Consider the following 13,854-nt stretch of genomic DNA (forward strand, 5'->3'; position numbering starts at 1 on the left):
CCATATTACCCAAAGTAATCTACAAACTAAGGCAACTCCCATCAAAATACCAACAACATTTTTCACAGAACTCGAATAATCCTAAAATTTGTCTGGAATACAAAAAACAGACAAATAAAAAAACAAAAAAAGTAAACAAACAAAAAATCCAAATAGCCAAAGCAGTCTTGAATAAGACGAACATGGCTAGAGGTATCACAGTCCCAGATTTCAAACTTTATTACAAAGCTGTAGTAATCAAAACAGTATGGTAATAGAATAGAATAGAAAGTCCATAAGCAAACCATGCTTTTTATGGTGGGACAATTAATCTATGACAAAGGAGGCAAGAATATATAATGGGGAAAAGACAGTCTTTTCAACAAATTGTGTTGTAAAATCTGGATAGCCTCATGCAAAAAAAAAAAAAAAAAATGAAACTAAACCACTTTCTCACACCATACACAAAACTAAACTCAAAGTGGATTGAAGACATAACTGTCTCCATTTGATCCATAAATTCTTTTTTTTTCAAGATTTGTATTTATTTGACAGACAGATCACAAGTAGTCGGAGAGGCAGGCAGAGAGAGAGGAGGAAGCAGGGTCCCTGCTGAGCAGAGAGCCCGATGCAGGGCTCCATCCCAGGACCCTGAGACCATGACCAGAGATGAAGGCAGAGGCCTTAACCCACTGAGCCACCCAGGTGCCGCTGGAACCATAAATTCTTAAAAGAAAACATAGGCATTAATTTCTTTTACTTCAGCCATAGGAACTTTTTTTTTTTTTTTTTTTTTTTTTTTTGCTATGTCTCCTCAGGCAAGGGAAACAAAAGCAAAATTAAACTGTTGGGACTACACCAAAATAAAAAGCTTCTGCACAGTGAAGGAAACCTCTAACAAAACAAAAATATAACCTATTGAATGGGAGAAGATATTTGCAAATGTTATATTTTATATGGAGCTAATATCCAAAATATATTTAAAAAAACAAACTTGTACATGTTGACACCAAAAAAGCAAATAATCCAATTAAAAAATGGTCAAAGGACCTGAATAGACATCTTTCCAAAGGGGATGTATAGATGGCAAGTAGACACACGAAAAGATCCCCAACATCATTGATTATCAGGAAAATGCAAATCAAAACCACAATGACATATCATTTTACACCTGTCAAAATGGCTAAAGATAAAAAACGCAAGAAATAACAAGAGTTTGTGGAGATGGAGAGAAAAAGGAAACCTGTGTTTCCTTTTAGTACAGTAAATAGTACAGATGTTCCTCGAAAAACTAAAGATAGACTAACCACATAGTCCAGCAATTTCACTTCTGGGTATTTACCCAAAGAAAATGAACACACTAATTCAAAAAGATATATGCCCCCGACGTTTATTGCAGAATTATTTATTTACAATAGCCAAGAAATGGAACCAACCCAGTCCATTGGCAGAGGAATGGATAAAGATATGGAATGGAATATTATCAGCCATGAAAAGAATGAAGTCTTTCTATTTGCAACCACGTGGGTCAATCTAGAGGGCATAATGCTAAGTGAAATAGAAAAAGACAAATACGACACAATTTCACTCAGATGTGGAATTTCAGATATGAAACAAACAAACAGAGAAAAAAAGAGGCAAAAAAAAAAAAAGTCTTAAACACAGAGAATAAATTGGTGGTTGCCAGAGGGAAGGTGGGTACGGGGACTTAAGAGTACACTTACTTTGATGAGTACCAAGAAATGTATAAAATTGTTGAGTTACCATATTGTACATCTGAAAATAATATAACATTGTTGGTTATACTTGAACAAAAAAATAAGTTAAAACAAACAAACAAACAAATAAATAAATTTTAATAGCAAAGATTTCACTTGAAAAAATTAAAAATAAAAAGTTCCAGGCACCTGGGTGGCTCAATGCATTAAGCCTCTGACTTTGGCTCAGGTCATGATCTCAAGGTCCTGGGATCAAGTCCCTCATTGGCCTCTCTGATTGGCAGGGAGCCTACTTCTTCCTCTCTCTTTCTGCCTGCCTCTCTGCCTACTTGTGATCTCTGTCAAATAAATAAATAAAATCTTTTTTTAAAAAAGTTCCTTAAATTTGCATAATTTAAAAATCAAAATAGCATAATCAAAAAAAGTATTTTTATGTAGTCTTTCTGTCTCCCTCTTCTGAATTTTAGCAGCCTTGATTCTTGTTTACTGTGCATTGCCCTGTCTACCTTGTAATATCCATATTTATGCACTCAAACACTTTCCTGCCTCACGATTTTCATATTTCCCATTTCCCCTGTCTGGAATCTTCTCTGGGTTCTTCAAAATGCTGTCTCACTCTCATCTTTCTAATTTCAGTGAACCTTCCTTGTCCTCCTAAATCCTCTCTAAGCTCACCATCCTGATATTTTCATTCAAGGCTTCATCACAATCACTAGTCATCTTGTTTATGCATTTGTTTGGTTAATTCTTAACTCGCCCCAACCTCTCATCTCCAGTGATAAATAAAGCTCAGGAGCAGTGTACGTCTTGTTCTTTGCTCTACTCCAGTACTTACAGAGTGCCTGACACAGTAGACAAAAAGGGTATACCACATGTTCAAGGAACGTTTCAGCTCTCGCCCTAGAACCCCCTCTCAACGGGCACTTTTTCTTCCTCTAGCAGATGCTCTTCAAGCCTTATCCAGAGCTGAAGTTTCCTTCCCTTCCCTGGCTGTGGACACCATTGTGAGCAGTTCCCACCTGCAGTCCTTTTGGGTCCTTTGTATGGAGACACCTGAGAGTTAATATTCTTCTCTCTCCCATCCCTGCCCCTTAACAACCATAGAAGCCTGGCACTGGTGACTGAGAGGTGGAGGGGTGGGGAGGTACAAAAGCCATCCCCTCTCACTTGTCTCTAAGCAGGATAGACTCTACAGTGTAGTTTCCATCCAGATCTCCCCACGTCCTTTCTTGGCCTCTCCTCTTCTATCCTGCGTCCTTTACCTGACCACAGCTTCTTTCTTGACAAATCACTTGACAAGGACCCTCACTTTGGGCTCTGCTTCTATGAAACCTGACCTGAGGCACCTGACTCTCTGCTTAGCTGGCACATTACTCATCTTCCCAGACTTAATCATTTGTCTGTAGAGTGACAAATATTCCCAGTTTGCTCAGTACTGAGGCATTTCCTAGTATGCTGGACTCCTTCTTCTCCTTCTTCTTCTTCTTCTTCTTCTTCTTCTTCTTCTTCTTCTTCTTCTTCTTCTTCATCTAAGATTTTATTTATTTGACAGACAGAGATCACAAGTAGGCAGAGAGGCAGATGGGGGGCACGGTGGAAGCAGGTTCCCTCATGAGCAGACAGCCCAATGCGGGGCTTGATCCCAGGACCCTGAAATCATGATCTGAGTGGAAGGCAGACGCTTTAACCCCCTGAGCCACCCAGGCGCCCCAGTATGCTGGACTTTTAAAGCTAAAACCAGGACAGTCCTAAGTGAACTGATATGGTAGACCACCTTCGAGAAAGTTTTTCTGACCAGCCCGATCGGGCCAAGAAAATAGCTCTTCCCTCTGCTCCCAAGCATACAGTGCACATTCCAATCTCGACAATTACCACACTTATAATAATCCACTCTCTCCTCTGTTCACTCAAGCAGTGATTTCCTGAAGGCAGAGTCTGTGCCTTTTATGTGAGTGCCCTGTGCCTAGTCCATGCCTGCTATGCCATAAGCATTTGTACATATTTTTAATAACTTAATGAATAAGATCAGGATCCCTGCTTGCTTCATTCTTCCATCCACAAAGCTTTGCACATAGCAGGTGCTTCATAAATATTTGTTAATAATTAGAGAGCTAATATTCAGTCTTGGAAATAAGGCCTCTTCCCTGGAGATCCCTCAAAGTCCAAATAAAATGTTGCTTGGCAACAGGAAAACAAGATTTAAAATGAAGAAACCTGGATTCAGGTGCCAATTTTACCAATAAATTGATTAAGGCTCTAAATCCCTCTAGATTATGTTTCTCCATCTGGGAGTCGGGATAATGAGTTGTCTGTTACTTGGTCTTTTGACTTTTACAAAGCAACTGCACAGGTGTCTTTGTCTATCCTCACCCACTCTCCTGTGATCAGAAGTCATTTCTGCCACTGCCCAAGTGAGGTGACCAAAATCTCACAAAGGCTAAGACAGTTGGCCCAGACTACACCAGGAGTGCAGGAAAAGCCAGGACAGGAACTAGGCCTTCACCAGAACAGACCTTGAGGTCTGTGAGCAAAGGTGCCCCTTCCCTAGTCAGCTCTGCAACCCCAACATCACATATACTCCTGAATCCATAGTATGACCTCAAATATTACTTGAACTAACTTGCTTCAATCTGACCCTTAGGTCAATGATCTTTCCACTGCACCAAAATACCAGCTCTATTCTTTGACCTCTGAATGACTGGGAGGTTCAGTTAAGACAACAGATGGCAAAGTTCTTGATAAAACCTTAAACAGGGGATGCCGGCGTGGCTCAGTTGGTTGGGCAGCTGCCTTTGGCTCAGGTCATGGTCCCAGCGCCCTGGGATTGAGTCCCACATCGGACTCCTTGCTCAGCAGGGAGCCTGCTTCTCCCTCTGCCTCTGCCTGCCATTCTGTCTGCCTGTGCTCACTCTCTCTCTCTCTGACAAATAAATAAAATCTTAAAAAACAAAAACAAAAACAAAACAAGACACCTTAAACACTAAGCAAATGTGAAGATATTGATATTTTTGCTGTTTCTGTGTGACTTACAGCTCCTGGTATGCTCCATCCTTCCATTCCCCGGGGCCCAAAAACATGGGCTGGCTTTTCCCACAAGGCCTGTCCTTCGTGTACATTTGTGTATTCCTTCCCCACCAAACTCCTCCACACCAGCCTCCACCCCCACTTCCCTCCTTGCAAGTACCACCAGCTGCCTGATATGCCACCTGCACATGCGCACACATGCACATACACACACCTTTTACTCACCATCGCTGAAATAATTTATCCTCTCCAAGACAACTTTGATGAGTTGCTCCAGCCAGCTGTCATCATTGATGGCCACTAATGACTGACTTGAAAACTAAGAGGAAGGGAGAAGAGGACCACACAGAGCAGTGGCTGTGCTTTTCTGCCTCATGGAAGTGGGTCAGAAAGAAGCAAGAGACAAGGGGCATGGTCTGTGAATATGAAAAAAGAGCTCAAGAAATGGGGAAGAGCTGAAATACATAGGGGGGTTAGTCAGGGCTGGAGAATAACAATATAGGGACAACGATGGTAATACCAACTCTATGTGTGAAACCCTTTACAGTTTGCAAGGCTCTCCTTTTCCTGTATTATCCTATTTAATTCTGGGAGATGGAAGTTATTTCCATTTTGCAGATGGAGCTGAGGCCGGCAAAGGCTAAATTACTTGCCCAAGGACACAAAGCTAGGGCCCCATTCCCATACTCTCTCTTGACAGTACAATTTTGAGGGTGTGGAATGTAAGATAAGGTCTAGGATATAGTCAAAGATTCCAATGTAGAGACCGGGAGTCCTCTCAGAACCTCAGAAAGAGGTTCTCTTGAGTAGGGAGGTCCCTTGATCATGTCTCTAGCTCAAGGGGTCTGGGGCCTCTTCTCCTTAAGGATCCTAAAGAGGGGAAGGAAGGCAAGTGTGGAGAATTGTAGGTCTCTTAGAGTGCGTACCTGGAGCAGCCTGTCCTCCCACTCCTCCTGATTCAGATTCTTCTCAGTGTGATCTAGGAAAGAAGAGAGTTATAGGGACCTGCCGACCAGAAGGCCCCAGCCAGGGAAAAAGAACCAACATTGGAACACCATTCCAAGGGGGTTTTGCCCATCATCTCATTTAATTTGGATTGCGATCCTACAAGAAAGTGTTTCCCCTTCTTTACAGAGGCTCCAGGAAATGTATGACTTTTCAAAGGCCAAACATACCCCACTGGCAAACGTTAGAGCAAGGATACGAACCTGGGTCTCTGGTTCCAAAGCCCACACCCTTTCCCGATCCTCTGAGCACAAGAAAGAGCATTCTGCGAAATCTGGAGGCACAGAACTTGGGCTGCATATCTGTTCAGTGCAGAACATGGTCCAAACAAACAGACCTACCCAAACGACATCTCAGAAAGACAGAGAGACTGGTCCTGGTGCTCCTCACACCAGGGAAGATCCATCCTGCACCTCAGGACTTCATCTCTTCCGGATTCTGCCCCGATGCCCCAGCTCCATTCCTCCCACCTTGCAGCCAACCCCTCACCATCCAGAATCTGCAACATCTGGGGGATCTCCTTCATCCACAGCTGGTCCACATTTGAGTTGATAACAGGGTCCAAGGAGGTGATAGGATGCAGGGCATGTAGTAGCCTTAGAGAGCTTATCCCAAGCTCCCTTTCTCTACAGGACTTCAGGGCAAAGACCTGGGAAGCGAGAGAAGCAAGCAGGAGGCAGAGAAAGGATTGAAGGGAAGAGAAGGAAGAAAATCAGAACAAACTCATAGAATGGTAGAGCTGAGGCTTAGACCCTTCCTATTCTTTTCCACCTGTGAACTCCTACATGTTCTGCATGGTGCTCTCAAAACGTTGCCTCCTCTCTGAAACCTGGAGACCAAGTCTGCTCCTTGCTCTACTAAGATCCCATCGTAACTTACGTGTTCCTCTACTAGCATCTATCACACTGCATTCTGGGTGGTTATTCCCGGGCTTGTCTTTCCCACTAACTCTGTGAACACTTCAAGGGAAGTTCTATACCTTGTCTCTCCAAGTGTTCATAATGTCTAGAACATTCTCACAGCATTCTTGCTGAGAAAATGAGATCCGGAAAGGCATGCAGACTTGCCCAAGATCAGCAGAGAACAGCTCACTATAAGGCCACGTAGGACACAGGTCAGGCCTTCCCCAGCCTCACCACTTCCTCACTTCAGGTCTCAGCACTATAGTCCCAATTCCCTGCTCCAAGCTATTTGTCATCTCCCCCAAAGCCCCTATGCTCTTTGACCCTACCCCTTATTACATGCCCAGCTCAATGCCTGGAATAACCTAGTACTCAACTATTTGTGGAATGAAGAGATGGAGGGATGGATGGACAGTATTCATCCTCTACATGTGTCACTTACCACAAGATGGGCCAGAAGTTTCTGTGGGGAGATGAACTGGGTACCTAAATTAAAAAGAGAGAATAAAAGAAGAGGACAGAGTCAGTATCAGCTCCAGGATGCCCAACCTTCAGCCCCTTCTCCCACCCAACAGCCCACCACCCATTTTTCAGGGCAGGAGAAAAAGCAAAGTGGAGAGTGATTATTGATGCCATTGCTCTGGGGATTGTGACATTCTGACTTACCCTAAAAATAGACCATTTTCAGTATTAAACATACACACACACACACACACACACACACACACACCCTTCTACCTGTCAGAATGGCTATCATCAAAGACAAAAATAAAAAGTATTGGCAAGAATATGGAGAGAAAGGTACCCTCGTGCACTGTTGCAGGGAAAACAAACTGGTGTAGCCACTTTGGAAAGCAGTATGGAGTTTCCTCAAAAAACTAAAAATAGAAATCTCATACAATCTAGTAATTCCACACAGGGCATTTATCGAAAGAAAACAAAAACACTAATTTGGAAAGGTACAGGTGCCCTTCTGTTTACTGCAGTCTATTTACTGCAAGAGCCAAGACATGGAAGCAGCCCAAGTGTCCGTCAATAGATGAATGGATCCAGAAGAGGTGGTCTGTACACACAGAGAAACACATACAAGGAATATTGCTTGGCTATAAAAAGAATATCTTGCCATTTATGACAACTTGGATGGAACTCAAAAATGTTGTGCTAGGTAGAAGTTTGACAAAGAAAGACAAATATATGATTTCACTTATGTGTGGAATCTACAAAACTAAACACATGAACAAACAAAAATAGAAACAGAACGAGAACCATAAATATGGAGAACAGACAGATGGTGGTCAGAGGGGAGGGATGGGCAAGACAGGTAGAGGGGAGTAAGAGATACAAACTTCCAATTATAAAATAAATGTCATGGGGATGGGAAGTACAGAATAGGGAATGTAATGAATAATCTTGTGATGACACTTGTGGTGACAGAGGGTGACAACACTTATCATGGTGAGCATACAGTAATGTATAGATTGTCAGATCACTAATATTTTTAAAGATTTTTTTTAAAGATTTTATTATTTATTTATTTATTTATTTAAGTGGGGAGAGTAGAGAGAGAGAAGAAAAGGGAGAGGCAACCTCCTTGTTGAGCCAAGAGCCTGACACGGGGCTTGATTCCAGGACCCTGAGATCATGACCTGTGACAAAAGCAGACACTTAACTGAGTGAGCCACCCAGAGCCCCCATACACTTATACCACAAAAAATTGATTTAAATAGAGAGACAGACTAGGGAAGAAAGGCATTGTCCAGCGGAAGCATGGTAAACAGTCACTACTTGTGAGTGTGTCCTATTAGTTTATACCTTGAAAGGATCTCCCACTATCCTGAGAAGTTCTTATCCAGGCACACATTTTCATGCTTTTCATATTTGAAAATCCTGGGTCGACCTTTTAAATATCTATTATTTACACTGATTATAATCAGGACTCTCAACACTGGGAAAGTCATTTGCTACCTCTCCACCTTTTAAACCCTAAGAGAGAATGCTTATTTTCCAAACACACAAACTCCCACACAACCCAAGTAATGTGCCAAACAGATAGCTTCACCCCAACTCTGACTCTCCCTGGAAGTAGCGGTCAGGGATTGGGTGAGCAAAGAGTGAGGCTCAGAGTCGGGGCAAAGAACTAAGGGTCAGGAATGTCTGTGTATGAATTACTTTGTAATTAACAACAAAGTTTGTGCATCTCTACTCCAGTGTTTCAAGACGAGGAATAGAGGAAAAAGGATCTGTTGGGGTGGGGGTGGGGGTGGGGGCTCTTGCCTCTCTTCCAGAAGAATCCCCCTTTTTTTTTTTGTTTTAAAGATTTTATTTATTTGACAGAGAGAGATCACAAGTAGGTAGAGAGGCAGGCAGAGAGAGAGAGAGGAGGAAGCAGGCTCCCTGCTGAGCAGAGAGCCCGATGCGGGACTCGATCCCAGGACCCTGAGATCATGACCTGAGCCGAAGGCAGCGGCTTAACCCACTGAGCCACCCAGGCGCCCCAGAAGAATCCCCTTTTCATCCATGTGAAGAGCCAAATGGAATCAAGCTGCTGCCTTAACCCTTTGCCTTCCTCCTCCGTCCAGGCCCAGGCTCACAGCTGTGCTCTCGTGGCCCTCCCAGCAGATCTGTGCCCTCTCCCCACACCCAGGACCCCTCCAGAGCCCCAGTCCCTCTCCCACCCTCCCCTCCCGCCTGTGGCAGCCTGTTTCACAACTGACCTTCTCCACGGTCTCCTCGACCTGTGTACTTACGGCTGAGGAGGAAGCTGCTTAGATAGGGAACCTGGCCCAGGGACCGGCCTTCAGAGCCATGTCTGTGGCTATCTTACTCAGCAGCATGAAGGCCAAGGTGTTGCTGGGCTGGCATGCCAAGGTGATCAGTTTGGGCAAGGACACCTGGCAGAAGAGGTGGCAAGGGGATTCGATGTCAAGCTCCAAATCAGTCCCAATCATAAGTTTTCTAACCCTATGGCTTTGTCCTCCTTTCTTGGAGGGGCATTTGAGACCTGTATACACAGCCCCCTCCATCTCACTGATAATCCCCCTTCCCTCTCCTCCTTCCCCCCACATGTTGGTAAAACACAACCAATTCCTGATGAAAATTACAACAGGATGGACTTGATTAAATAGCGGAGCTTCTTGAAATGTGGAATTGTGTGAATTGTCATCGCCTTCACAGGGGGGCATTCCGGGGGCAAAAGACATGTTAGCCGTCGGGAGACAGCTTGCTTGGAGGGAGAGGGGGTGTCTGGGAAGAAGAGTAAATCACAGCTGTCCTTTGCTTCTCATGGCCCCTGACTCAGCTCTGACCCACACAACAACTCCTAGTGTCGCCAAGAATCCTTAGAGGCTGCTAAGAGCGGGCAGGGTGGATAATTGCCTGTCTTTTTTTTTTTTTTTTATGGGAGAAACTATAGCCTGGAGAGCAATTTACTCGAGATTTTATAGCAAGAAACCGGCTGAGCAAGACCCAGGCTCAGGCCTCCAGGTTTACCACCAAGTGACCCTCTGCTCCACTGAGCCGCTCCTCAGAGGAGCCCCAGACACTTGAGTGGGAACAGACAGAGGTGGGGGGAGTTGAAGGGACAGTATAGGGGGTTAGGTGGAGTGGGGGGGGAAGGGGGGAGACAGAGAGAATGCAATCTGGGGGTCAGGGTGTCTGGGAAGCCAGGAGAGGAGGAGATGAAGGAGCCTCTTTGACCCTAGCTGCTTGTACCATCTGTAGGATTTCGGAACACATTCGTTGGATGTCCTCTTCATTCTGGAATAGGAAAAGATTTAAATCTGAAACAAATGCTAGCGGAGTCTTCTGATTCAAGGCCTCCCCTGGCTCACTGCTCAGAGTTTTAGACACCAAAGCCCCTTTCCACTGTGCCGACGATGCCCTCTTCTTCTTTCCCTCCTGCTCCCGAACGTGCCCTTCTCTTGCTGCCACCCTCTGTCCCCTCCCTGCCTGGCCCCTGCTCACAGAGCAGGCAGACTCGCTGAGCTTGATGACATAGTTGATGATGATATTCCCCTGGGGCATGGTCAAGTAGTCATGCCGGCCCAGCATCTCGATGAAGTGCAGGAGGGCCTTCCGTACCTGTGGGGGGTAGTTTTGAGGGGGGAAGCGTCACCTATCATGTGACAAGATAGGAAGGCACATCAGTATGACCCTTCATGTTCCAGGTGAGAACACAGAGGACAAGAGCCTGTGACAGGAGTCTTCAAGGGACTCAGATCTCCCAACTTCAAGCCCAATGTGACTCTTCACTGGTCTCTAGGTGATGACAGACAACCCTACTCGACCCTGAAGTTCTAGCCTATTTCAGTTCTTACCATTCTCCTGAAGAACTGTAAGCACTGAGCTTGCCCACGCCTTACATAAGTAATGGACAGAAGACTTGGGTAGGGAGAAATCAGAGTCCAGGAGAAGTCCCATTTTCTGGCCTTCATAGGGAAAGCCAGAAATGAATCCCACAAGTCCGAGGGCCCAGCCCTCAAGATCCAAGTCTCTCCATCAACCTTCTGAAGATTTAGGACTTGGTTTTTAGGGATGGTGTCATAGTTGTCCACCTGCTCCCAATTCAGAGCTGGGAGCAGTATTTGCTGCCTCCAATCCAGGCAGAGGCTGCTAAAAATATGGTGCCACCGACCCCATGCTAGATATGATGTTTGAGGTCTTCTTTCCCCAAGAAAACTGAATATTTAGGGGGCAGAATTAGTATGCGGGGTGCCTGGGTGGCTCAGTGGGTTAAAGCCTCTGCCTTCAGCTCGGGTCATGATCCCAGGGGCCTGGGATTGAGCCCCACATCAGACTCTGCTCCGTGAGAAGCCTGCTTCCTCCTCTCTCTCCCTCTGCCCGCCTTTCTGCCTACTTGTGATCTCTGTCTGTCAAATAAATAAATAAAATCTTAAAAAAAAAGAATTAGTATTTTTTAGAGCTCTGTGTCCCCAACTGACAAGGCTCAGAAAATAGGTAGGAACCACCTGTCCACTTCTCAAATCCTTCTCAGGCTCCGAAGAGCTCACATGTAACCCATGGGCAGAGTCTGAGGCCAGGGTGGGCTTGGTAAGGGGATGCCTTACCTCTCTCATCCATGAACAGCCTCCCCTCTCCATTTTATACAACTTCAAGGTCTCAAGAAAGCAACTGCCCTCCCAGCCCAAATATTCTGCCTTTCTGCTCACTGGTTTGAGATCGTCCTGAATCATGATGATGACGGAATGTATCACTTCATTCTTCAGTTGGTCTGTCTGGGACACTAGAGAAAAGACACACACACAGCTGGGGATCAGTCTCCTCCAGCGCCCAAAGATTATCTCCACCATCCCTCTGCTTCAAATCAGACCGAAGAGTGACAAAAAATGGGATTTTCATCAAGCTGGCTTTGGAGCCCCAGCTCTTTCCAGTCTCCTACAAATGCCCACGACCCCAGTCAAGCTGTTCCCGCAACCCCCACTGCCCCATACACCACCACCTTTAAAACTATGACAACTGTTCTTCTTTATGTAAATTTTCTCTCCTAACTCACTGTTACAATCTCCTTCCCTGCTCCAGAGCCCATCCCATCTCCCGACTGACCCCTTCACTATATTCCTATTGCAAATAACCATGGTCACATTTGAACAACTTTTCACGTATTATCTTGCATTGTTTCACACTCCTAATGCAATAGTGAACTCTTTGAGAACAGGGACTATGTCTTATTTGAGTGTCTGTTTTCAGTGCCTTGCATTCTGCTAGACATAGAGCAAAGGTCTAGCAAACGCTGGATTGGAGTTGATGCTTGTTCCCCAAGATCATAATCACAGAATAACCACTACAAAACTCACTGCATATTGGGGAATAGTCTAAGTACCTCACATCCATTTTCTCATCTAACCTTCACTAAAAAACCCTAAAGGAAGCATTACCTTCATTTTCAGGTGAGGAAATAGAGGCACAGACTAAAAGAAATCTGCCCCTGTTTACACAGCTAATAAGAAGTGAAGCCAAGATTTAAACCTACTGAATTTACTTTGAGTTTACATTAAGTTTAAAACTGTGACTTGAACTATTCTTGGGACTGTTTCCCCAGACAAAAGAACTCTCAGAGGAAAGAAGATCCCCGAGATTAGGCCAATGGTCACTCAACTTCCGGGAACACATCCATGAAAACTTGAAGGGCTGATACTATCTTGGCTGGATCACTGGTTTTCATGGTCTTTTGTATTAAGAATACCACCTGATCATTGTATAACTTGGCTATCAGAAGGGGGCAAATACAAGGGAATCAAGAGTATGTTTAACTAGCGAGTGGTAAGTAGAAGTAAATCATGCTTACAGCAAACCATGATGTCATGAACCAGACAAATTAGGGTCTTTTAGGCTGGAGAAAAGGAAGAGGATTGGCATCTAGCTAGATGCTTTCCTTTAGCTGGGCTCTGTCCCTCCCCTGCCCCACCATGTACCCTCCCATAGGTCAGCATGACTCACATGATCATTAGTGTTGTAATGACAAGATCACCCTTCTAAGCTGGTATTCATTGAAGGAGAAAGGGAAGCCAACTTCAGGTGAAGGGAGTGGAGCTACATCTTTACCCCTTAAGATTCCTTGAATTTCAAGCAAAGCCCACACGGATTATTTTGCATCTGTTCCAGAAGGATGGAAGCCCCTTATGGGAACCTAGGTCCTTGCTCTGGTCCAGGGTGACACGAAGGTTACTCTAAGTGCCCACCCACACAAATACCTAGGGTTAGGGAACTGTGTTAACTTACATAGGGTGTAGAAAGCCTTCAGGACAAAGATATGGTTCCGTGCAGAGTGAGGCTCTGACTCCTGGACTGTTTCACTCAGCTGTGGGGAGACCAAGGCCATTAGACCCAGGAGGACTGAAATAGGGGCCATGGGTGTGGATGGAGGAACCAAGGCACCATGGGAAGTGTGGAGCTAGCCATAAAGGGGAATAGGAAAACAGACCCAGGAATCCACATTCCCAGCCCCAAAGAGAAGACAGTGGCAAGCAAATTAAACATAAAGAAGGTAACACCTATTTGCAAAATGTTCAATTACCTTCTTACTCTAGGCTGCAACAGAGAGGCCCTGACATTTCTTACAGACATAATGGGGTGCTTTGAACCTCTTTCCATTGAGCTAGAGATTAGGGGGAGCAACAAAATTCTGTGAACTTCAAGGAACACACAGAATGTGCCCAATTTATCTCATGGAGAATATTCGAGTCTATGCCCAGAATCCAGACATTTAT

Source organism: Mustela nivalis, assembly GCF_964662115.1.
Source record: "Mustela nivalis genome assembly, contig: HAP1_SCAFFOLD_392, whole genome shotgun sequence".
Taxonomy (NCBI): domain Eukaryota; kingdom Metazoa; phylum Chordata; class Mammalia; order Carnivora; family Mustelidae; genus Mustela; species Mustela nivalis.